Source organism: Misgurnus anguillicaudatus, chromosome 6 (assembly GCF_027580225.2).
Source record: "Misgurnus anguillicaudatus chromosome 6, ASM2758022v2, whole genome shotgun sequence".
Lineage (NCBI taxonomy): Eukaryota > Metazoa > Chordata > Actinopteri > Cypriniformes > Cobitidae > Misgurnus > Misgurnus anguillicaudatus.
In genome coordinates, this window is record NC_073342.2 from 1365043 (window position 1) to 1389512 (window position 24470).

General features: G+C 41.8%; 17 non-coding genes and 1 pseudogene across 17 annotated transcripts; 6 read left to right on the forward strand and 12 right to left on the reverse strand.

The window, feature by feature from the left end:
- Positions 1–76: 76 nt before the first annotated feature.
- trnav-cac (transfer RNA valine (anticodon CAC)) lies at positions 77–149 on the forward strand. The gene has a single exon. It is a non-coding gene; the product is annotated as a tRNA-Val (tRNA).
- Positions 150–4650: 4501 nt separating this feature from the next.
- On the reverse strand, positions 4651–4723 carry trnav-cac (transfer RNA valine (anticodon CAC)). The gene has a single exon. It is a non-coding gene; the product is annotated as a tRNA-Val (tRNA).
- Positions 4724–5222: 499 nt separating this feature from the next.
- Positions 5223–5294, reverse strand: trnac-gca (transfer RNA cysteine (anticodon GCA)). Its single transcript has one exon. It is a non-coding gene; the product is annotated as a tRNA-Cys (tRNA).
- A 600-nt stretch (positions 5295–5894) lies between these two features.
- On the reverse strand, positions 5895–5976 carry trnas-gcu (transfer RNA serine (anticodon GCU)). Its single transcript has one exon. It is a non-coding gene; the product is annotated as a tRNA-Ser (tRNA).
- Positions 5977–6748: 772 nt separating this feature from the next.
- trnav-cac (transfer RNA valine (anticodon CAC)) lies at positions 6749–6821 on the reverse strand. The gene has a single exon. It is a non-coding gene; the product is annotated as a tRNA-Val (tRNA).
- Positions 6822–7330: 509 nt separating this feature from the next.
- Positions 7331–7402, reverse strand: trnac-gca (transfer RNA cysteine (anticodon GCA)). Its single transcript has one exon. It is a non-coding gene; the product is annotated as a tRNA-Cys (tRNA).
- A 600-nt stretch (positions 7403–8002) lies between these two features.
- Positions 8003–8084, reverse strand: trnas-gcu (transfer RNA serine (anticodon GCU)). The gene has a single exon. It is a non-coding gene; the product is annotated as a tRNA-Ser (tRNA).
- Positions 8085–8855: 771 nt separating this feature from the next.
- trnav-cac (transfer RNA valine (anticodon CAC)) lies at positions 8856–8928 on the reverse strand. The gene has a single exon. It is a non-coding gene; the product is annotated as a tRNA-Val (tRNA).
- A 1131-nt stretch (positions 8929–10059) lies between these two features.
- trnas-gcu (transfer RNA serine (anticodon GCU)) lies at positions 10060–10141 on the reverse strand. Its single transcript has one exon. It is a non-coding gene; the product is annotated as a tRNA-Ser (tRNA).
- Positions 10142–10912: 771 nt separating this feature from the next.
- trnav-cac (transfer RNA valine (anticodon CAC)) lies at positions 10913–10985 on the reverse strand. Its single transcript has one exon. It is a non-coding gene; the product is annotated as a tRNA-Val (tRNA).
- A 496-nt stretch (positions 10986–11481) lies between these two features.
- trnac-gca (transfer RNA cysteine (anticodon GCA)) lies at positions 11482–11553 on the reverse strand. Its single transcript has one exon. It is a non-coding gene; the product is annotated as a tRNA-Cys (tRNA).
- Positions 11554–12153: 600 nt separating this feature from the next.
- On the reverse strand, positions 12154–12235 carry trnas-gcu (transfer RNA serine (anticodon GCU)). Its single transcript has one exon. It is a non-coding gene; the product is annotated as a tRNA-Ser (tRNA).
- Positions 12236–14718: 2483 nt separating this feature from the next.
- Positions 14719–14791, reverse strand: trnav-cac (transfer RNA valine (anticodon CAC)). Its single transcript has one exon. It is a non-coding gene; the product is annotated as a tRNA-Val (tRNA).
- Positions 14792–16550: 1759 nt separating this feature from the next.
- On the forward strand, positions 16551–16691 carry LOC129434916 (U4 spliceosomal RNA). The gene has a single exon (XR_008641031.1). It is a non-coding gene; the product is annotated as a U4 spliceosomal RNA (small nuclear RNA).
- A 594-nt stretch (positions 16692–17285) lies between these two features.
- On the forward strand, positions 17286–17358 carry trnak-uuu (transfer RNA lysine (anticodon UUU)). Its single transcript has one exon. It is a non-coding gene; the product is annotated as a tRNA-Lys (tRNA).
- Positions 17359–17453: 95 nt separating this feature from the next.
- Positions 17454–17535, forward strand: trnas-aga (transfer RNA serine (anticodon AGA)). The gene has a single exon. It is a non-coding gene; the product is annotated as a tRNA-Ser (tRNA).
- Positions 17536–17723: 188 nt separating this feature from the next.
- On the forward strand, positions 17724–17795 carry trnah-gug (transfer RNA histidin (anticodon GUG)). The gene has a single exon. It is a non-coding gene; the product is annotated as a tRNA-His (tRNA).
- Positions 17796–17961: 166 nt separating this feature from the next.
- Positions 17962–18113, forward strand: LOC129434917 (U4 spliceosomal RNA; annotated as a pseudogene).
- Positions 18114–24470: the final 6357 nt, after the last annotated feature.

Genomic DNA, 24470 nt, shown 5'->3' on the forward strand with positions numbered 1-24470 from the left:
TCCCTTTAAAATGTGTGGCGTACAGAGAAAATATGTGGCAGAATCTGTTCAAACAACCAGGGACCGTGAGAGGCAGGTTTCTGTAGTGTAGTGGTTATCACATTCGCCTCACACGCGAAAGGTCCACGGTTCGAAACCGAGCAGAAACAGCATGTGCCTTTTGATACAAAGCCAGGTCAAACTTCTTTCGTGATGCACTTTACCATGAAGTGCCATGAAGCACTTTCAAAGTTACACACAGTGGTAGGTTTCCGCCTCACACGCGACAGGTGGCCTGCTCGCAAGTGTGCGAAAAGCGTTGCCCCTTTGGGGAGTGTTGCACAGAAAGAGAAAATGTGTGGCCGAATCAATCAAAACAACCGAAGAATCCAAATGAGCCGGTTTCTATGGTGTAGTGGTTAACACGCTCGCCTCATGCGCGAAAGGTTCTCGGTTCCTCTGAAATAAACGCTTTGTTAGAGATGTGAAAGGGTTTAAGCCACATTGATTTAATTACGTGAACAGTTAAATCAGTTTGCGAACCCGATCGTCGGTTTGTGAGAGTTAAACTTACGGCGGGTGAGGGTTTTAAAGTTCAGTCTACTGCGAAGTCGGAGCACCTAGGGATCTCGCGGTTGTCGCAGTCCCCACACTCAGGAGAGTGTGCCTCATCGCGGTGCAGGGGTGTACCCAGGGAAACGCGAAGTACATCTGCAATCCCTGGGGCCAATAGGTGCACGTGAAGCCCCTGGGTTAATCACCCATAGGTGGATAACTATGATTACGAAAACCTCAGTGAAAAGGTCTCAACCTGCTAGAGGACTAACTCAGGGCGGGAAGATGCGTGTAAATAGTTTTGATGTCACTTCTGGGGGAGGACAACCTATGACGTCTCAGCGACCGAAGCTTTTGTCCCCCAAATACCATACTAACATTGCAACATGGAATGTTAGAACCCTTTTCCAAGTTGGAAGAATTCATCAAGTAGCTGCAGAAATGAAGAGACTAAAGATAGAAATTGTTGGGTTAAGCGAAACTAGGTGGCTTGGAAGAGGTAAAACAACCCTGCAGAGTGGAGAAACCATAATTTACTCTGGCCTCCCAGAAGATCACCCGGCACATGTAAGAGGAGTAGGAATCATCATGTCAAAGACAAGTGCACGGCGTCTGAAGGAATGGGAACCCATCTCAGAGAGAATCATCATGGCGAGGTTTACATCCCGCTGTCAAGACACAACCATCATACAGGCATATGCCCCTACCAATGATGCACGTGAAGCAGATAAGGAACAGTTCTATGAACAACTGCAAGCAACCATGGCCAAACGCAAGAAGAGGGACACCACCATCCTCATGGGTGACATGAATGCTAAAGTGGGATCAGAAGATAGTGGTAATGAGAGAGTGATGGGGAGGCATGGTGTTGGAACAATGAACCACAACGGAGAGCTCTTTGTCGACTTCTGTGCCATGAACGACCTGGTAATAGGCGGCACCTTGTTTCCACACAAAGAGAGCCACAAAGTGACCTGGCGATCACCTGATGGATCTGTTGAGAACCAGATAGACCACATAGCCATTTCTAGAAGATGGCGTGGAACCCTACAAGACTGCAGAATAAAGAGAAGCGCTGATGTTGGCTCAGACCACCATCTACTCTTGGCCACCTGCAGGATACGCCTCGCAGCCTGTAGGAAGAAAATATGGAAGACAACAAAGTTTAATGTAGAGAAGCTGAAAAACCCGGAAACAAAACAAGAGTTCTTACTCACCTTGGCAAACCGCTATGATGCTCTACGTTACAACTCAGATGAAGAAGAGGAGAAAGGTGATGATGAAGGAATTGAAACGGAATGGTCTATCATCAAAAAAGCATACACAAGTACATGTGAAGATGTTCTGGGAAAGATTAAGAGAGAGAAAAAGAAGTGGATGAGTCAAGACACATGGGAGAAAGTGGAGGAAAGACGCAACCTGAAAGCAAATATAGACAACAGCAGAACCAGGAATCAGAAGGCTATTGCCATGAAGCTCTACAATGAAGCAGATCAGAAAGTGAAGAGAAACTGTAGGAGAGACAAGAGGAAGTGGATCTTAAATTTGGCCACCGAGGCAGAGGAGGCCGCTTCAAAGCATGACATGAAAACCCTTTACAAAATTACAAAAACCTTGGGTGGCAGAAGGAGACAAATAAACAAGCCGGTAAAAGACAAAGAGGGCAAATTGCTTGCAACAAAGGAACAACAAATGGAACGCTGGAGAGAACACTTCAAAGAAATCCTCAACCGTTTACCGCCATCAAATTCACCGGAAATTGAACCCCAAACGGAAATGCTTGACATACATATCGAACCACCAAGCAAGGCAGAGATTCATAAAGCTATTAGATCACTCAAGAACGGTAAAGCTGCAGGACCTGATGGGATACCCCCAGAAGCTTGGAAAGAGGCAGGCAGTCTGTCTGTTGAAGCCCTCCACCCTCTCCTAAATAGAATATGGAAAGAAGAAAAGATACCGATAGACTGGAGGAACGGTACCATCATAAAATTACCAAAGAAAGGAGACCTGAGCCAGTGTAAGAACTGGCGTGGCATAATGCTCCTCTCAGTTGCCAGCAAGGTACTCTGCAAATAATCCTTAACCGGATAACAAACGCCATGGAATCCAAATTTAGAGACAACCAAGCAGGCTTCCGCCCAAACAGATCATGTAGTGACCAGATTGCAACCCTGAGAATTATAGTGGAACAATCTACAGAACTTAACTCGCAATTGTATGTTATTTTTGTTGACTATGAGAAAGCTTTCGATTCAGTCAACAGGACCATACTGTGGAAAATCCTGGCCCACTACGGAATCCACATAAAGATTATTAACATGATTAAAGTTTTCTATACTAACTTTCAAGCACAAGTATCCGATGAAGGAGACTTGACAGAGCCCTTCAACATGTCCACTGGAGTGCGACAGGGGTGCCTCCTAAGCCCGTTGGTGTTCATAACCGCACTCGACTGGGTGATGAGGGAGACCACTAAAGAAGGAAGGACAGGGATACAGTGGACATTGAGGGACATGTTAGATGACCTAGATTTCGCAGACGATCTCGCCCTCCTGAGCCAAAGCATCAGCCAGATGAAAGAGAAAATGCAGAAATTAGAGCGCATCTCGAGCCAAGTGGGGCTGGTAATAAATGCAACAAAAACAAAAGAGATGAGGGTCAAAACAACTGGGAAGGCCAAACCTGTGTGCTGCAGAGGAATAGAGCTGGAGACAGTGAAGGAATTTACGTACATGGGGAGTGTCATTAGCAATGATGGAGGGGCAACCAAGGACGTCGAGGCTCGAATAGAAAAAGCAAAGGCTGCCTTTGCCCAGCTTAAACCAGTCTGGAGGGCCAGGAGCATCTCCCTCAAAACCAAGCTGCGGATACTTGAATCAAGTGTGAAATCCATCCTACTATACGGATGTGAAACATGGGGCCTGACACAACTTAATATCAAGAAACTCCAAACTTTCATTAACTCAAGACTACGCTTCATCCTTGGAATCTGGTGGCCCAGGAAGATTAGTAACCAAGACCTACTGGAGAAAGTAGGCCAGGAACCAGTGGAAATCACCATCAGAAGAAGAAAGTGGCGATGGATAGGCCACAATTTAAGGAAGCCGCCTGCATCCATTACGAGAGCCGCTCTGGAGTGGAACCCGCAAGGGAAGAGAAGAAGACCACACATGACCGGAAACGGTGGAGACACTTCAGAGAGGCCCTATGCTCCCGAAGGGGCGAAGAGGATTAAGTCAAGTAAGTCTACATTACCCAGCAATTTAGGCCAACGAAAACCTCTTGTTCCCTTTACGTAAAGTCTTGAATGGTTTTCGCCTGTTTCATGTTGAAATCTCCTCCTTGGAACCGCTTCCTTTGGGCATTTCCCTAATCCTAACCGACCAGCAAGTACATAGCAGCTTGTGTCAAGTTGAATCAACTGTTGAGGTAATGAAATGCTATCTTTTAGAAAGCGTTCATATCAGCCTAATGGAAGGTAAAGGCGTTAAGAGAACTGTGGATTAGCAATCCATCGCCTTAGACATGTTTAGAAATCATAAAAAGGACTGACCTTTAAATGATAGGGGTTTTTTTCAAAATTGTTTTCAACAGATTTCAACATGAAACAGGCGAAAACCATTCAAGACTTTACGTAAAGGGAACAAGAGGTTTTCGTTGGCCTAAATTGCTGGGTAATGTAGACTGAACTTTAAAACCCTCACCCGCCGTAAGTTTAACTCTCACAAACCGACGATCGGGTTCGCAAACTGATTTAACTGTTCATGTAATTAAATCAATGTGGCTTAAACCCTTTCACATCTCTAACAAAGCGTTTATTTCAGAGGAACCGAGAACCTTTCGCGTGTGAGGCGAGCGTGTTAACCACTACACCATAGAAACCTGCTCATTTGGATTCTTCGGTTGTTTTGATTGATTCGGCCACACATTTTCTCTTTCTGTGCAACACTCCCCAAAGGGGCAATGCTTTTCGCACACTTGCGAGCAGGCCACCTGTCGCGTGTGAGGCGGAAACCTACCACTGTGTGTAACTTTGAAAGTGCTTCATGGCACTTCATGGTAAAGTGCATCACGAAAGAAGTTTGACCTGGCTTTGTATCAAAAGGCACATGCTGTTTCTGCTCGGTTTCGAACCGAGGACCTTTCGCGTGTGAGGCGAACGTGATAACCACTACACTACAGAAACCTGCCTCTCACGGTCCCTTGTTGTTTGAACAGATTCTGCCACATATTTTCTCTGTACGCCACACATTTTAAAGGGAAAACCCCTAACGGTCGTTTAAAGTAACCGCACATACTGTATGAGAAAGGCGACGCATTTGCTGGGAATGCATGTATGTTTCTTTTGAAACAGGCAAACCTTGTACGTTGGCATTTAGCCACGATTGTGCTGAAATCCCACAGTGTATGTCCGGCTTTAGCGTTACAACCGTGGTGGGCAACGTCGGCCCTGTAATGCTGCAGTACTGCAGATTTTATTTCCAACCCTGATAAAACCTAGTTTTGTAGTTTTCAGCCGACCCTTTAGACCTTAATTAGCCACAGAGCTACGATAAGAGCTGAAGATAAATTCTGCACTCCAGGAATGACGTTGCCTACACCTGCGTTAGAAGGTTCCAGGACGAACTTTGCGTCAGAAACATTAGCACGCCGACCTACCGCTGCAAGCATGTGGGCTTTTTCTAAGGGGGCACCCGGATTTGAACCGGGGACCTCTTGATCTGCAGTCAAATGCTCTACCACTGAGCTATACCCCCGTGAAACCAACACCACGCTGAAGAATTGAAAAAGCTTCACGTGTTGTACGTCGCAGCAAATAAAGCCATCGTGAGAATGTCCAAGTGAACGTGGGACGTCTCTATCTGCTGTTAAATGCTCTAGCACTGACCTATACAAATTGTGGTAGAGACAACGTATGCTTTCAACCATTCTGCTTATGTTTCCAGTTGTTATGATTCCTGTACTGTACTGTTCCACTTACACTGAACATCAACAAAGGCAACCCCTCAACCTAGTCTTTACCACTTTCTAGACAGTAGGCACGTAGGATGGACTTTAGAGTCTGAAAACACTCAAGTGCCCCCTGAGAATCTGGATTCAAAATGCAGAGTGCTAACAGTAACAGCCTTGAAGTTATTAGTATCTTGCCACCGCTTGCCGTATAATGTCATGCAGTAAACTGGAAGAGTTATTTGAGAAAGTTCCACCACGTTTGAACCCGGATCACTGGAGTCAGCCGACAGAGTTCTGCTTCACGCAAAAGTTTTGGCCTCCAGCATTACACGTTTTTTGCAGGAGGGCTTGAAATTGTGGCTTATACGCCTTGGTTGCAGTTGCAGTTCAAAGGTAACGACAAACGACGAGGATGGGATTCGAACCCACGCGTGCAGAGCACAATGGATTAGCAGTCCATCGCCTTAACCACTCGGCCACCTCGTCCTTGGAACCACTTCCTTTGGGCATTTCCCTAATCCTAACCGACCAGCAAGTACATAGCAGCTTGTGTCAAGTTGAATCAACTGTTGAGGTAATGAAATGCTATCTTTTAGAAAGCGTTCATATCAGCCTAATGGAAGGTAAAGGCGTTAAGAGAACTGTGGATTAGCAATCCATCGCCTTAGACATGTTTAGAAATCATAAAAAGGACTGACCTTTAAATGATAGGGGTTTTTTTCAAAATTGTTTTCAACAGATTTCAACATGAAACAGGCGAAAACCATTCAAGACTTTACGTAAAGGGAACAAGAGGTTTTCGTTGGCCTAAATTGCTGGGTAATGTAGACTGAACTTTAAAACCCTCACCCGCCGTAAGTTTAACTCTCACAAACCGACGATCGGGTTCGCAAACTGATTTAACTGTTCACGTAATTAAATCAATGTGGCTTAAACCCTTTCACATCTCTAACAAAGCGTTTATTTCAGAGGAACCGAGAACCTTTCACGTGTGAGGCGAGCGTGTTAACCACTACACCATAGAAACCTGCTCATTTGGATTCTTCGGTTGTTTTGATTGATTCGGCCACACATTTTCTCTTTCTGTGCAACACTCCCCAAAGGGGCAATGCTTTTCGCACACTTGCGAGCAGGCAACCTGTCGCGTGTGAGGCGGAAACCTACCACTGTGTGTAACTTTGAAAGTGCTTCATGGCACTTCATGGTAAAGTGCATCACGAAAGAAGTTTGACCTGGCTTTGTATCAAAAGGCACATGCTGTTTCTGCTCGGTTTCGAACCGAGGACCTTTCGCGTGTGAGGCGAATGTGATAACCACTACACTACAGAAACCTGCCTCTCACGGTCCTGGTTGTTTGAACAGATTCTGCCACATATTTTCTCTGTACGCCACACATTTTAAAGGGAAAACCCCTAACGGTCGTTTAAAGTAACCGCACATACTGTATGAGAAAGGCGACGCATTTGCTGGGAATGCATGTATGTTTCTTTTGGAACAGGCAAACCTTGTACGTTGGCATTTAGCCACGATTGTGCTGAAATCCCACAGTGTATGTCCGGCTTTAGCGTTACAACCGTGGTGGGCAACGTCGGCCCTGTAATGCCGCAGTACTGCAGATTTTATTTCCAACCCTGATAAAACCTAGTTTTGTAGTTTTCAGCTGACCCTTTAGACCTTAATTAGCCACAGAGCTACGATAAGAGCTGAAGATAAGAGCTGAAGATAAATTCTGCAGGAATGACATTGCCTACACCTGCGTTAGAAGGTTCCAGGACGAACTTTGAACTTTCAGAAACATTAGCACGCCGACCTACCGCTGCAAGCATGTGGGCTTTTTCTAAGGGGGCACCCGGATTTGAACCGGGGACCTCTTGATCTGCAGTCAAATGCTCTACCACTGAGCTATACCCCCGTGAAACCAACACCACGCTGAAGAATTGAAAAAGCTTCACGTGTTGTACGTCGCAGCAATTAAAGCCATCGTGAGAATGTCCAAGTGAACGTGGGACGTCTCTATCTGCTGTTAAATGCTCTAGCACTGACCTATACAAATTGTGGTAGAGACAACGTATGCTTTCAACCATTCTGCTTATGTTTCCAGTTGTTATGATTCCTGTACTGTACTGTTCCACTTACACTGAACATCAACAAAGACAACCCCTCATTCTAGTCTTTGCCACTTTCTAGACAGTAGGCACGTAGGATGGACTTTAGAGTCTGAAAACACTCAAGTGCCCCCTGAGAATCTGGATTCAAAATGCAGAGTGCTAACAGTAACAGCCTTGAAGTTATTAGTATCTTGCCACCGCTTGCCGTATAATGTCATGCAGTAAACTGGAAGAGTTATTTGAGAAAGTTCCACCACGTTTGAACCCGGATCACTGGAGTCAGCCGACAGAGTTCTGCTTCACGCAAAAGTTTTGGCCTCCAGCATTACACGTTTTTTGCAGGAGGGCTTGAAATTGTGGCTTATACGCCTTGGTTGCAGTTGCAGTTCAAAGGTAACGACAAACGACGAGGATGGGATTCGAACCCACGCGTGCAGAGCACAATGGATTAGCAGTCCATCGCCTTAACCACTCGGCCACCTCGTCCTTGGAACCCCTTCCTTTGGGCATTTCCCTAATCCTAACCGACCAGCAAGTACATAGCAGCTTGTGTCAAGTTGAATCAACTGTTGAGGTAATGAAATGCTATCTTTTAGAAAGCGTTCATATCAGCCTAATGGAAGGTAAAGGCGTTAAGAGAACTGTGGATTAGCAATCCATCGCCTTACACATGTTTAGAAATCATAAAAAGGACTGACCTTTAAATGATAGGGTTTTTTTCAAAATTGTTTTCAACAGATTTCAACATGAAACAGGCGAAAACCATTCAAGACTTTACGTAAAGGGAACAAGAGGTTTTCGTTGGCCTAAATTGCTGGGTAATGTAGACTGAACTTTAAAACCCTCACCCGCCGTAAGTTTAACTCTCACAAACCGACGATCGGGTTCGCAAACTGATTTAACTGTTCACGTAATTAAATCAATGTGGCTTAAACCCTTTCACATCTCTAACAAAGCGTTTATTTCAGAGGAACCGAGAACCTTTCGCGTGTGAGGCGAGCGTGTTAACCACTACACCATAGAGACCTGCTCATTTGGATTCTTCGGTTGTTTTGATTGATTCGGCCACACATTTTCTCTTTCTGTGCAACACTCCCCAAAGGGGCAATGCTTTTCGCACACTTGCGAGCAGGCCACCTGTCGCGTGTGAGGCGGAAACCTACCACTGTGTGTAACTTTGAAAGTGCTTCATGGCACTTCATGGTAAAGTGCATCACGAAAGAAGTTTGACCTGGCTTTGTATCAAAAGGCACATGCTGTTTCTGCTCGGTTTCGAACCGAGGACCTTTCGCGTGTGAGGCGAACGTGATAACCACTACACTACAGAAACCTGCCTCTCACGGTCCCTGGTTGTTTGAACAGATTCTGCCACATATTTTCTTTGTACGCCACACATTTTAAAGGGAAAACCCCTAACGGTCGTATAAAGTAACCGCACATACTGTATGAGAAAGGCGACGCATTTGCTGGGAATGCATGTATATTTCTTTTGAAACAGGCAAACCTTGTACGTTGGCATTTAGCCACGATTGTGCTGAAATCCCACAGTGTATGTCCGGCTTTAGCGTTACAACCGTGGTGGGCAACGTCGGCCCTGTAATGCTGCAGTACTGCAGATTTTATTTCCAACCCTGATAAAACCTAGTTTTGTAGTTTTCAGCCGACCCTTTAGACCTTAATTAGCCACAGAGCTACGATAAGAGCTGAAGATAAATTCTGCAGGAATGCGGCACTCCAGGAATGACGTTGCCTACACCTGCGTTAGAAGGTTCCAGGACGAACTTTGAACTTTCAGAAACATTAGCACGCCGACCTACCGCTGCAAGCATGTGGGCTTTTTCTAAGGGGGCACCCGGATTTGAACCGGGGACCTCTTGATCTGCAGTCAAATGCTCTACCACTGAGCACTGAGCTATATACTTAAAGCCCTCGTGAGAATGTCCAAGTGAACGTGGGACGTCTCTATCTGCTGTTAAATGCTCTAGCACTGACCTATACAAATTGTGGTAGAGACAACGTATGCTTTCAACCATTCTGCTTATGTTTCCAGTTGTTATGATTCCTGTACTGTACTGTTCCACTTACACTGAACATCAACAAAGACAACCCCTCATTCTAGTCTTTGCCACTTTCTAGACAGTAGGCACGTAGGATGGACTTTAGAGTCTGAAAACACTCAAGTGCCCCCTGAGAATCTGGATTCAAAATGCAGAGTGCTAACAGTAACAGCCTTGAAGTTATTAGTATCTTGCCACCGCTTGCCGTATAATGTCATGCAGTAAACTGGAAGAGTTATTTGAGAAAGTTCCACCACGTTTGAACCCGGATCACTGGAGTCAGCCGACAGAGTTCTGCTTCACGCAAAAGTTTTGGCCTCCAGCATTACACGTTTTTTGCAGGAGGGCTTGAAATTGTGGCTTATACGCCTTGGTTGCAGTTGCAGTTCAAAGGTAACGACAAACGACGAGGATGGGATTCGAACCCACGCGTGCAGAGCACAATGGATTAGCAGTCCATCGCCTTAACCACTCGGCCACCTCGTCCTTGGAACCGCTTCCTTTGGGCATTTCCCTAATCCTAACCGACCAGCAAGTACATAGCAGCTTGTGTCAAGTTGAATCAACTGTTGAGGTAATGAAATGCTATCTTTTAGAAAGCGTTCATATCAGCCTAATGGAAGGTAAAGGCGTTAAGAGAACTGTGGATTAGCAATCCATCGCCTTAGACATGTTTAGAAATCATAAAAGGACTGACCTTTAAATGATAGGGGTTTTTTTCAAAATTGTTTTCAACAGATTTCAACATGAAACAGGCGAAAACCATTCAAGACTTTACGTAAAGGGAACAAGAGGTTTTCGTTGGCCTAAATTGCTGGGTAATGTAGACTGAACTTTAAAACCCTCACCCGCCGTAAGTTTAACTCTCACAAACCGACGATCGGGTTCGCAAACTGATTTAACTGTTCACGTAATTAAATCAATGTGGCTTAAACCCTTTCACATCTCTAACAAAGCGTTTATTTCAGAGGAACCGAGAACCTTTCGCGTGTGAGGCGAGCGTGTTAACCACTACACCATAGAAACCTGCTCATTTGGATTCTTCGGTTGTTTTGATTGATTCGGCCACACATTTTCTCTTTCTGTGCAACACTCCCCAAAGGGGCAATGCTTTTCGCACACTTGCGAGCAGGCAACCTGTCGCGTGTGAGGCGGAAACCTACCACTGTGTGTAACTTTGAAAGTGCTTCATGGCACTTCATGGTAAAGTGCATCACGAAAGAAGTTTGACCTGGCTTTGTATCAAAAGGCACATGCTGTTTCTGCTCGGTTTCGAACCGAGGACCTTTCGCGTGTGAGGCGAATGTGATAACCACTACACTACAGAAACCTGCCTCTCACGGTCCTGGTTGTTTGAACAGATTCTGCCACATATTTTCTCTGTACGCCACACATTTTAAAGGGAAAACCCCTAACGGTCGTTTAAAGTAACCGCACATACTGTATGAGAAAGGCGACGCATTTGCTGGGAATGCATGTATGTTTCTTTTGGAAAAGGCAAACCTTGTACGTTGGCATTTAGCCACGATTGTGCTGAAATCCCACAGTGTATGTCCGGCTTTAGCGTTACAACCGTGGTGGGCAACGTCGGCCCTGTAATGCCGCAGTACTGCAGATTTTATTTCCAACCCTGATAAAACCTAGTTTTGTAGTTTTCAGCTGACCCTTTAGACCTTAATTAGCCACAGAGCTACGATAAGAGCTGAAGATAAATTCTGCAGGAATGACGTTGCCTACACCTGCGTTAGAAGGTTCCAGGACGAACTTTGAACTTTCAGAAACATTAGCACGCCGACCTACCGCTGCAAGCATGTGGGCTTTTTCTAAGGGGGCACCCGGATTTGAACCGGGGACCTCTTGATCTGCAGTCAAATGCTCTACCACTGAGCTATACCCCCGTGAAACCAACACCACGCTGAAGAATTGAAAAAGCTTCACGTGTTGTACGTCGCAGCAATTAAAGCCATCGTGAGAATGTCCAAGTGAACGTGGGACGTCTCTATCTGCTGTTAAATGCTCTAGCACTGACCTATACAAATTGTGGTAGAGACAACGTATGCTTTCAACCATTCTGCTTATGTTTCCAGTTGTTATGATTCCTGTACTGTACTGTTCCACTTACACTGAACATCAACAAAGACAACCCCTCATTCTAGTCTTTGCCACTTTCTAGACAGTAGGCACGTAGGATGGACTTTAGAGTCTGAAAACACTCAAGTGCCCCCTGAGAATCTGGATTCAAAATGCAGAGTGCTAACAGTAACAGCCTTGAAGTTATTAGTATCTTGCCACCGCTTGCCGTATAATGTCATGCAGTAAACTGGAAGAGTTATTTGAGAAAGTTCCACCACGTTTGAACCCGGATCACTGGAGTCAGCCGACAGAGTTCTGCTTCACGCAAAAGTTTTGGCCTCCAGCATTACACGATTTTTGCAGGAGGGCTTGAAATTGTGGCTTATACGCCTTGGTTGCAGTTGCAGTTCAAAGGTAACGACAAACGACGAGGATGGGATTCGAACCCACGCGTGCAGAGCACAATGGATTAGCAGTCCATCGCCTTAACCACTCGGCCACCTCGTCCTTGGAACCGCTTCCTTTGGGCATTTCCCTAATCCTAACCGACCAGCAAGTACATAGCAGCTTGTGTCAAGTTGAATCAACTGTTGAGGTAATGAAATGCTATCTTTTAGAAAGCGTTCATATCAGCCTAATGGAAGGTAAAGGCGTTAAGAGAACTGTGGATTAGCAATCCATCGCCTTACACATGTTTAGAAATCATAAAAAGGACTGACCTTTAAATGATAGGGTTTTTTTTCAAAATTGTTTTCAACAGATTTCAACATGAAACAGGCGAAAACCATTCAAGACTTTACGTAAAGGGAACAAGAGGTTTTCGTTGGCCTAAATTGCTGGGTAATGTAGACTGAACTTTAAAACCCTCACCCGCCGTAAGTTTAACTCTCACAAACCGACGATCGGGTTCGCAAACTGATTTAACTGTTCACGTAATTAAATCAATGTGGCTTAAACCCTTTCACATCTCTAACAAAGCGTTTATTTCAGAGGAACCGAGAACCTTTCGCGTGTGAGGCGAGCGTGTTAACCACTACACCATAGAGACCTGGGGCCTCATTTATAAAACTTTGCGTAGGATTTGCGTCAGAAGTGGCGTACGGATGAAACATAGGACGTGCGTACGCACAGAAATATTCGGATTTATAAAACCGTGCGCACGCACATCCTACACATTTTTCCCTTAATAAATCACAATCAATTCTAAATGTAGCGCAGCTTTTGCGGCTTCATGACACGCCCATAGTTGCCCATAAATAGTCCGTGAAACGCCCACAAGTTAATATGCATTGATTGCGAAATCATGGCAAACACATAGAGGAAATAAAAAAAAACGTAAATTCACTCAATGTGAAGTAGAAGTTTTCGTTGGCGAGGTGGAAAAGAGGAGAAAAACGTTGTTTGGAGGGCACAGTGTGGGCATTACGCATTGTGATGGGGCATTTTATTTCCATTCATTTAATTGCATCTGACAAGCTACAGATGTCGGTAATAATCGACGTGGAAATGGGACATTGTTCAGCGCAAATGTAATTTCTTGTTGCTTCCTGAATGGTTGAGACATACGCTATACATTGTTTTATCAAAAATAAACACACTAAAGGCATATGGATGAATACCATAATTCCGTAGATTATGAAGATATGGTTTACTATGAAAACAACTTTCCCCAGTGGACAATTAATACATCTATCTATTTATTTATCTATCTATCTAACTATATATCTCCTTAATTATCTATCTATCTGTCTATGTAATTGCATCTATATATGCTCCGCCAGACGGACACATTGACAAGAATATCAGTTTTGTACATTATTTCGTTCTGTTAACTATATTCTTTATGAGGATGAATTGCACAACATGCCAATATTATTGCAGAACCTATTTCACTTTTCTTTTAGCAAATATGTGTTCATTTGAATTTCTGTTGTAATTTTCGATTTCTTTATTTTTTTGTTTCACTGCTGATCGATCAAACGGGTGTTCGTGTAGGCTGTTAATTGTAAGACTTGCTTTGTGAAGTGTTGTGTCGAACTCAGTTCCCCCTATGTTTCCCTTCAGTGTGCCCTTATAGCGCTTTCATCACGTTACATTTAGAAAGATTAAAGATTTTAATTGGTTATACTAAAAAGGCATAATATCATGTATTTTATAATACAATTTATTAAATATTTCATACATTTGACAGTTTTCTATTAGGGTATTTCTTTTAAAATATAGCCTGTCTTTTTCTTTTTTTTTCCTTTACTGGTCGTTTTAAAAATGTAATGTTTGCATACATAGTTAAATAAATATTATACATATAATATTATTAATACTTTAAAAATAATTGACATACCATTAAGAACAATACAGATACATTACAGAAATGCACACATATACATCTCAGTAGACATTAAAACTTTAAATATATAAATAATAAAACCTATAACGTGATAAAAACGCCACAAAAACACCACACCGAAGGGAAAAATAGGGGGAACATAGTGGCAACAGACTTCGACACAACAGAAGTCTTCATGTTATTTATGAGAGGTAGTGTTGTCATTTTTACTTTCACTTTCACGTGTTCCTTCATTCTGCCGTCGGTGTCGCCATTTCTCATTTCACCCGTTTTTGTGCGTACGCCTGGGTCCGAGCTTGCGTGACAGACCGCACATTTTCCCGTCAAGTTTGCTTTTTATAAATAACAACTATTGCGTAGAGAGTGGCGTACGCCGCCTTTTGTGCGTACGCAATGTTTATAAATGAGGCCCCTGCTCATTTGGATTCTTCGGTTGTTTTGATTGATTCGGCCACACATTTTCTCTTTCTGTGCAACACTCCCCAAAGGGGCAATGCTTTTCGCACACTTGCGAGCAGGCCACCTGTCGCGTGTGAGGCGGAAACCTACCACTGTGTGTAACTTTGAAAGTGCTTCATGGCACTTCATGGTAAAGTGCATCACGAAAGAAGTTTGACCTGGCTTTGTATCAAAAGGCACATGCTGCTTCTGCTCGGTTTCGAACCGAGGACCTTTCGCGTGTGAGGCGAACGTGATAACCACTACACTACAGAAACCTGCCTCTCACGGTCCCTGGTTGTTTGAACAGATTCTGCCACATATTTTCTTTGTACGCCACACATTTTAAAGGGAAAACCCCTAACGGTCGTATAAAGTAACCGCACATACTGTATGAGAAAGGCGACGCATTTGCTGGGAATGCATGTATATTTCTTTTGAAACAGGCAAACCTTGTACGTTGGCATTTAGCCACGATTGTGCTGAAATCCCACAGTGTATGTCCGGCTTTAGCGTTACAACCGTGGTGGGCAACGTCGGCCCTGTAATGCTGCAGTACTGCAGATTTTATTTCCAACCCTGATAAAACCTAGTTTTGTAGTTTTCAGCCGACCCTTTAGACCTTAATTAGCCACAGAGCTACGATAAGAGCTGAAGATAAATTCTGCAGGAATGCGGCACTCCAGGAATGACGTTGCCTACACCTGCGTTAGACGGTTCCAGGACGAACTTTGAACTTTCAGAAACATTAGCACGCCGACCTACCGCTGCAAGCATGTGGGCTTTTTCTAAGGGGGCACCCGGATTTGAACCGGGGACCTCTTGATCTGCAGTCAAATGCTCTACCACTGAGCACTGAGCTATATACTTAAAGCCCTCGTGAGAATGTCCAAGTGAACGTGGGACGTCTCTATCTGCTGTTAAATGCTCTAGCACTGACCTATACAAATTGTGGTAGAGACAACGTATGCTTTCAACCATTCTGCTTATGTTTCCAGTTGTTATGATTCCTGTACTGTACTGTTCCACTTACACTGAACATCAACAAAGGCAACCCCTCAACCTAGTCTTTACCACTTTCTAGACAGTAGGCACGTAGGATGGACTTTAGAGTCTGAAAACACTCAAGTGCCCCCTGAGAATCTGGATTCAAAATGCAGAGTGCTAACAGTAACAGCCTTGAAGTTATTAGTATCTTGCCACCGCTTGCCGTATAATGTCATGCAGTAAACTGGAAGAGTTATTTGAGAAAGTTCCACCACGTTTGAACCCGGATCACTGGAGTCAGCCGACAGAGTTCTGCTTCACGCAAAAGTTTTGGCCTCCAGCATTACACGTTTTTTGCAGGAGGGCTTGAAATTGTGGCTTATACGCCTTGGTTGCAGTTGCAGTTCAAAGGTAACGACAAACGACGAGGATGGGATTCGAACCCACGCGTGCAGAGCACAATGGATTAGCAGTCCATCGCCTTAACCACTCCTTGTGGTGGTTAAGGCTATGGACTTGAAATCCTTTGGGGTCTCCCCGCGCAGGTTCAAACCCTGCCGACTACGAGTGTCTGTTCCCTGGCTTTGGACTACTCTTGTTGGACGTTCCAGCTCACGAGCTGCTTTATTTCTGCAGCTCAAGTATATGGTTTTGACCATATACTGCACGTACAGCATGAAACCATAGAAGAGCTGGAACAGGTCTTTGTTTACAACTGTTGTAGATCGTCGCTAATCCAGTTGATCCTAACCTGAGCCATTTTCTGAGAGGTTAAGGACTATGGCTCCACCCTCTTTGTTTTCAGGATTCCCACAATTCTCTCCCCCCGATTGTTTTCCTTAAATAATTCAAACGTGTATTTGCACTTTTGCTTTTCTAAGTAGAAAGCGGATTATGAACAAACTTGTTGTGCAGATCTCTCACCTGCTGAAAAGGCACAACATGCAGCAAAGCAGCACCTGAAGTCTAATTTCAGTTTTTAAGCTTGAATACCACCCTGTCGTCCAGCGTCCGGGAATGTGAACAGGAGAGGTCGTGACCTTTTCCATCATTCTTTCGCAGAGGCAATATCGTAGCCTATGAGGTTTATCCGAGGCGTGATCATTGCTGGTTGAAAACTTTACCCAATACCCCGCCAGGATGACTTGAAATACAGTCAGCTTTGGCAATTTTTGCCAGTCTCTTGAGAGACTTACGAGTTTGTTGCAAAAGAGAAGTTTGTTGTGTGTGTTTTTTTGTTTTGATGTTTATAGTCCTGAGATTAAAAGCGTCAAAGTTTGATTCCGGTACTTGACATCGCATTGATTTCGACCCTCCGTGTGGCAATCACTACCAAGGATATCACGGTGATGTTTTCACACGACACCCTTTATGTATGTTGGACGGTTTTATGTAGAAAAGACCAAATCACAAAAAAGATTTTAGATGGGTTTTCACGGGCAAGGGTCACGTTTTGTCAAATGTGCTTTTTCTCGTGCAGCTCAAGAGTCACTTCGGCATGTTACGTAGACGTAGCTACATTTCCTTGAGCTTAGAAACGTTGCCTCTCTGGTGACATTTTGGATGAAGACTGCTTTTCCTGAAGTAAAGAGAGTCTCAAGCAAGAGCAAGATTTCTCCACTTAAATAGATAATACGCACTCTGTTTGAAGACTGAAGCAGTTACCCACCCATTCTGGCATTCTAGTAATATTTACCCTGTCCATAGACCAAAGAGTAGCTAACAGGTTATGGTAATGAAATCCCGTTCTTGCCTGAGGCGTGAAGCCCTGGGACTCTTCTGTGAGCCCGGATAGCTCAGTCGGTATAGCATAAGACTTTTAATCTGAGGGTCCAGGGTTCAAGTCCCTGTTCGGGCGATCGAGTACCCTCGATCGCCTTTTGTGCTGGTGTGTCTAGAGCTCCGTTTCGTAGGGAACGGGGAAAGAATAAAGTTTACCAACACTGAAGGCATGTAGTTGTGGCCGAGTGTTTAAGGCGATGGACTAGAAATCCATTGGGGTCTCCCCGCACAAGTTCGAATCCTGCCGACTACGTCTTTAGAGTTTTCCCTTTGGCTTTCATGGCAGCTTTCTGCCTCGGGGACCGAATCTACTTCGACAGGGCTTTTGCTGAAGTTTTGCCGATGAAAGAAACTCAAAAATGATTGTGACTTCTGCATAGAGACGGCAGTCCCCTCACAGCCATTGTACTCAGGCAGACCCGCATGCAGGTTTCTTGGCACGCCGTGATCGTATAGTGGTTAGAACTCTGCGTTGTGGCCGCAGCAACCCCGGTTCGAATCCGGGTCACGGCAGCCCTTCCCGCCGTAGTCTGTTGGGGTCTTGCAGCCCCTGACTTTTTTTGTGATCGGCTTGTTGCCTGACCTTCAAGTTTTTTTCTGCACACTCCAGGCCCAAAGCTTGAACCCTGTCGTCCAGCGTCCGGGAATGTGAACAGGAGAGGTCGTGACCTTTTCCATCATTCTTTCACAGAGGCAATATCGTAGCCTATGAGGTTTATCCGATCATTGCTGGTTGAAAACTTTACCCAATACCCCGCCAGGATGACTTGAAATACAGTCAGCTTTGGCAATTTTGGCCAGTCTCTCTTTTTCTTCGGCATGTAACGTAGACATAGCTACATTTCCTTGAGCTTAGAAACGTTGCCTCTCTGGTGACGTTTTGAATGAAGACTGTTTTTCCTGAAGTAAAGAGAGTCTCACGCAGAAGCAAGATTTTTTCAACTTAAATAGATATTACGCACTCTGTTTGAAGACTGGAGCAGTTATTTGCTCATTCTGTCATTCTAGTAATATTTTCGCTGTTCATAACAGGTCATGGTAATAAAATCCCGTACTTGCATGCCGGCCTTATCGGAACATAGAAGACAAGACGCATGAAGCCCTGGATCTCTGATGTGAGCCCGGATAGCTCACTTGGTAGTGCAACTAAGGATCCAGGGTTCAGGGCCCTGTTCGGGGCCGAATAGCTTCTATTGCCTTTTGTGCTGCTGTTTCTAGAGCTCCCTTTCGTAGGGAACGGGAAAAGAATAAAGGGCTCAGTGGTGTCATGTAGGGCTTGTGCTAACAATGCATCATTGTTTGTATGGTGTGTTTGCACATTTTTATTGTTCTCACAAATCTGTTCATTTTTATTTCCTTTTGAGATACTGGAGGAGTCTGCTTCTCTGCTTGGTGATCTTTTTTTATTTTCGAGTCTTTTAAGTTCTTCCATTTGTGCAGCACTAGCCTCTTCTATCTTTATTTCAGCCTGCTTTGCTGTGAGCTGTGCAGCATACTCTGCTCTTTTTGTTATGATGCTTGGTTGTTCTGATGAGCACCCTGAGTGGTTACTTTAAGGGGTAGATTAGGAACTTGATGTCTCAAATATTGACTGAGCATACTTTTTGTCAAGCACCATATGAAGTCTTTCATTTTCTGCCTTAGCATCAAATTCCTCCCCACTTCACTCATACGTACTTTTATTAGCCCCATTAAATCTTGCTGTTATTGCTGTGCAGGAGTCCATCTTTCTTCTAATGTCAGGGGAAGGTGCTGACAGGGATCAATATTGTCATACAGTTCTCTTATTTTTTTTTAGGCTGTGATGTCACTGTGATCATTGCATCACGTGTTGACTGGGTGGATATAACCCATTTTTACACTTCCAGGACAAAATCACTTGACTTTGATCAAAGACAATAAGAGCTGATGTTGAGGAATATAGTCAAATTCGTGCTAAATTATTATTAATTTAGTCCAACTCTCCAACTGCTTTGCAACTTGCTTTAGCTTACATGAAATTAAGGAAAGTAGAGGCTTGAAATTACTGAAAGGAGTAAAGATGTGCTCTGTTTTCACATACTAGTTTTGTACTTAATATAAAATATATATTCTTTATTACTTCTTAAGATAATCTAAAGAACATCTAATACTGGGTACACAGAAAGATTTTTTAAATCTTATAAGATTTTCAAAATGTGATAGACCACAAACAGGATAAAAAATCCTAGATTTAACCGTTTTGCACCTAGTTGTGGTTTGCCATGATGTGTCAAAGACAGCACAACACACATGAACAGATTTTCAACCAGAGTCTCGACTGTGGACACAGGAAATCTCAGAAAATCTTGTGAGACTTCAGAATAAGCATGGCGGACGATATGCAGGAAGAAATTTAATGATAGTGTTTGGAATTTTCACAGAAAATTCATAGGAAATTAAGAAAAGGGTTTGGATGAAGTTTTGAAGACAGCAAGAACATGGAGCCTACAAGTTCACTTTGCATCAACTTCACTTTGTACTGCGCCATGACTGCTTCCATTTTCCATCATCCGCTTTCTGATTGAATATTGGCTGCGTCCAAAAACTCTAAATTGCTGCCTTCTGAGGCAGCTTTCCAAGGCAGCAAGGCATCAAGGCATGTCCGAATTCAATGTTTGCTTTACTTCCTGTCTCCTGAGATACCTATGCGTGGACGTACATTAAGAATGTGATTGGTCGAGTCCGGTCGAGTTCGAAAAAATAAAATGGCGGCCAAGGACGCGACTGGACCACAAATTTAGTGTAAATAAAGGTATATTTGTACTTTTTACACCTTTTAATTGCATTTCTAGCGAGAAATTAGTATTGTAGTTTTCAAATATGTGATTAGTTATCACAAAGGCGCCCTCTGTTTAAATTTCAAACACGCTGCCTTAGAAGTGTGTCCGAAAGTCTTTCTCTGAGCTAGCTTCATGCCTCCGAAGTCATTTCCTCATGAGGCAGCGAGGCAACAAGTCACTGCCTTGAGTTTTCGGACGCAGCAATTGTTTCATTTTAACGTGATAATCTCAAGAGCGTGTGCACGTTTTTCTTCAATACTAACCAACTGCAGAAGCGCAGAAACATACGTCATGACAGTCTGAGGCCGGAAGTTGGCCTTATAAGGCATTCCGCTACTTCTGTGTCGTTGTAAATAATACGGTGATGTGATTATGCAGGCATGCGGGTTTTCTGTCTTTTATGCTCCGTACGGACGCTAACTTTGTTAGAAAATCATACCCATTATATCAAGAGCATGGATTGTAATCAAGACCCACGTCAATAAAAATGCAGGGCTTGCACACAGCGATTCACTGGACATCAAATTACCGTGAGATCAGAGTGCGTGTTGTGCTTGTTTTAAGAAATGTATTAAAAAGATTTAATTTAAAAATATATATTTACGATATTTGAGATGCAACTGTATATTATTTATAATTATATAGGGCGATTTCAGAATGACTGAGGAACTTTTTGCCTTATGAGATGAATTATTTTATAAATGCACACACGTATGTATGTGTCTGTTTATGTTTTTGTGTAAAATAATGTAAAACATAAGAATTGTTATTTGCTACAGATAATTGTTAATAGTTTTTTTTTTAGTTAAATGTATAGTTTATTATCCATTTTTTGTGTGTCATAAATGAATTAAAATAAATGTAACACAAATCTTAAAAAATAAAGCTTGAGCATTTGATGTGAATGAAAAAGCATTTTAATAGATTTTAACGTTTAATAATTCTCCGTCTATCTCCGGTCTGAGATTACAACTCCGCCACTTCCGGCCTCAGACTTTTTTTTTTTTTTTTTTTTTTTTTTTTTATTGAACAAATATTCATGTACAAACAATAAGGCAATAATAATAGTTGTAAACATTAAACGTACAAATCAGGTGCAGATGTATAAAACAACAATACACATATACAAAAAAAAATATATATATAAATTAAATAATAATAATAAAAAAAAAAAAAAAAAAAAAAATAATAATAATAATAATACTAATAATAAGGGGCTAGGGTTTTTCTTCTAAATCATATTCACATATGATGGACAAAAGACTAGTTGCATTTTTCTTCTTAATCACTTTAAGGGCTTTTATAAATGAAACAAATTCAGCATGAAATGCAAAAAACCTCGGTATCACCTTTCTGTATTTTGATTTATGTACAAAAAATTTCCCAAGCATGAGGATATTATTAACCAAGAAATTGTCTTTGTTATTTTCCAGTAAAAGTCCATATGTAATGTCCTTTGCAGTGAAGTCTTTGAGGAGAAATATCTTTGGGTAAAGCCAGTCATAAATATCAGTCCATAAGGCCTCCACATACATGCAGTGAAAAAACAAATGCTCTGTGGTTTCAATGTCATCACAAAATACACATTTATTTGAGTCAAATCCAAATCTAAGACGTAAAAATTCACTTGATGGATATATCGCATTTAGAATTTTGAAATGATTTTCTTTTACTTTGGGAGGTAAGGGGAATTTTAAATATTTGGTTCTAAGTCTGTGAATGGTGTCTTTTGAAAAATAATTTAAAATTGAGTTTTTATAAATTATTACAGGATAAGAAATGTCATTGAAAATATTTCTAACAGTTATGTTTGAAAGTTTGGATTCTTTGAACTCACGGCCATCAACTAAAAGAACTGGGAGATGTGGGATTGCAGCATCAGAATATAAGAGAGTTTCTTTAATTAGGCATACAACAGACTTAGGAATGGCTTTAGTAATAGAATCAAATTTGGCTCGATTACAAATAATATTATATTTAACACAGAAATTTTCATATGATATAATTCCACTATTTATATCAATTAAATGAGACACTGACCAAATACCTTTCTCCATCCAATTCTTTTCAAACATTGATTTGTTCCTGACCGTAATATATCTATTATTCCATAATGGTGAATTATGGGGTGTGAAATTATGGTTATATAAAATCTTCCAATATAACAAAACCTGTTGATGAAAATTGGATAATTTAATTGGCAGACGTTGAACTGTGAAATCACAATTAAGTAAAAACTCTATTCCTCCTAATTTTTTAAATAATTCTCTGGGAATGTGAAACCAACAGTTATTGTTATTCAAAAAGGATTTCAACCAATTAATTTTTAGGGTCCCATTTATAGAATCAAAATCAATGGCTTGTAACCCACCGTCTTTATAATCTTTTGTCATCACTACCCTTTTAATGTAATGGGTTTTCTTTCTCCATATAAAACCAAAGTTGATCTGGTTTATTTTTTTAATGGCTCTATTCGAAATTGCTATTGTGTATGCAGGATAAATTAATCTTGAGATGCCTTCCATCTTTGTCAAAAAAACTCTACCAAGTAAGCTTATATCACGCAACAACCAAGAGTTCAGTTTAGTTTGACATTTATCTAAGACTTTCCACACATTCCTGTCTTCCATTTCACCAGAATCTTTTGAAATAAACATTCCTAAATACTTAACTACCGATCTTATTGGGATGTTATAGGCCTCCGTTAAATTACATTGATGAATTGGCATTAATTCACACTTATTTAAATTCATTTTTAGACCTGAGGCTTTAGAGAAAGTGTGAATTATTTGTAAAATTTTGGGGACCTCAGATAGCCGTTTCATGAAAATGGTAGTGTCATCAGCAAACTGGCTGATGATTACTGGCTGGCCAAGAACCTCTAAAGGTGCTATGCTTGAATTCTTAACAAGGATAGAAAGCATCTCTGTGGTTAAAATAAAAAGAAATGGGGAAATTGGGCAGCCCTGTTTTATGCCACGATTGATTGGAAATCTTGGTGATGTACCTCCTGATAAAGAAATTGAGCTATTTGAATTTTCATAAAGGGATTTTATAATATTTCTAAATTTATCTCCAAAACCAAACAATTTTAAACAATCAAAAATAAATGGGTGTTCAATTGAATCAAATGCCTTGTAGAAGTCAATGAAAAGAATAAAGCCACCATCTTCAACTAGATGTCTGTAATCTAAAAGATCAAGCACTAAACGAATATTGTTATGTATGGATCTACCCTTCATAAAGCCGGATTGGGAATCACTTATGATTTTATGTAAAAATAATTTTAATCTGTTGGCATATATGAGAGTTACAATTTTATAGTCGGTGTTTAATAATGTGATTGGTCTAAAGTTATCTAAAATTTTTGGGTCCTTATCAGGTTTAGGGATTAAAGTTATAACCCCTTGTTTCATGGAGGGAGGGAAAGTCATACCTTCAGTTGCTTCTTTTAGCATAAGCAAAAAAGGGTCTTTTAGAACAGACCAAAAATGTTTATAAAAATTGGCGGTGAGGCCATCACAGCCTGGAGATTTGTCTGAAGCCAAACTATTTACTACTTTATCCAACTCATCCAAAGTAATCTCAGCATCACATAGCGCTACATCTTCAGCATCTATATGGGGAATAAGGTCTTTAATGTGGTTGAAAAACACAATTTCATCATCCAAGGAAAAAGCTGAGGAATATAAATTGCTATAGAATGAAACAACTTCCTTAGTGATTGAAGCTTGATCAGTGATTACCTGGCCCTGGAGTGATAAGGCTTTGATTGAAAGTTTCTCTTGCCGCCTTTTTTCTAAACGACAGAAGTAAGAGGTACTTCTTTCCCCATCCTCAATCCATTTGGCTCTGGACCTGATAAAAGCCCCTTTCGCTTTACAAAGATAAATGTCATCCAGCTTGTTTAAAAGATTTTGTAGTTCCTGTTTATCATTATCCGTAAGTGAAGTTTTACTATAATATATATTTATTTCTTTAATGATATTCAATTCAGTTAATCTATTCAATTTATTGATTGTTTTTCCAAAATTAACAGAATATTCTCTAATTTTAAATTTAAGAAATTCCCATTTAGAAATATATGATACTATCGAATTATCAGACATCACGTTTGAGATTGTGGCTTTAATACCCTCAATAAAGGATTGGCTTTTTAATAAACTAGAATTGAATTTCCAATACCCTTTTTTCTGTTGGCTAACACCAGGAGGATTAAAACTTAATTTAATAACAGCATGGTCTGTGAGAGGAGCTGCAGACATACAACAGTCACTAATGAGGTTTATAATGGAGACTGAGATTAACCAAAAATCAATTCTTGACTTTACAACATCGTTTGGTTTAAACCATGAATATTGCTTTACATTAGGGTATTTAAATCTCC